The sequence below is a fragment of the Penaeus monodon genome, chromosome 22 (assembly GCF_015228065.2).
Source record: "Penaeus monodon isolate SGIC_2016 chromosome 22, NSTDA_Pmon_1, whole genome shotgun sequence".
Taxonomy (NCBI): Eukaryota; Metazoa; Arthropoda; class Malacostraca; order Decapoda; family Penaeidae; genus Penaeus; species Penaeus monodon.
Window position 1 is genome coordinate 4,724,802 of NC_051407.1, and position 653 is coordinate 4,725,454.

The following is a 653-nucleotide window of genomic DNA, read 5'->3' on the forward strand; positions in this document are numbered from 1 at the left end:
TGACCCCGTTTCTCCTTTGTCTCTTTCTTTCATCTCTTTTTCCTCTTGCTCTTCCTGCCCAAAACAGAGTGGTAAAGAGTCGGTCACTCGGTAAATGCTCATTAGGCGAAGTCATCGTCGTCATCGTGTTTAAATAAGAATAGCAATGAATACTGTTCTTGAATTCATGTTTTTTTCTGTGTTATTGTGTGTGGGATTTTTGCTATAGGCCTATTTTGTTGTTGTTTTAGACTTGGCCGTGTTATTGGGTATTATTGTTATCATTGTGCATCTGAGTGCGTTTAAAGATAAATATTAGAGTTTGTTCAGGATTTATATCAGAATGTGTTCGATGAGTAATGACTTGGTGTCCAAGAGTGCGTTCAAAGTATAAGCCTACACCCGAGTGTTCACAGCAAAGGCCTATACCCGAGTGCGTTTAGAGCATAGGCCTACACCCGAGTGCGTTCATAGCATAGACCTTTATCCGAGTGCATGCAAAGCATAGGCCTATGCTCGAGTTCGTTCGATCGTGTGTCCTTTCTTCTTTTATGGAGTTTTAGACGGTGAATCGTACATCGATGCTTGTCTCACTCTCCGTCGCGATCATTTGCATATTGCCTTGCCGGAAGTGCGTCTTCTTTGGCTCTCGTGTTTCGGCTTGGGACGATTCC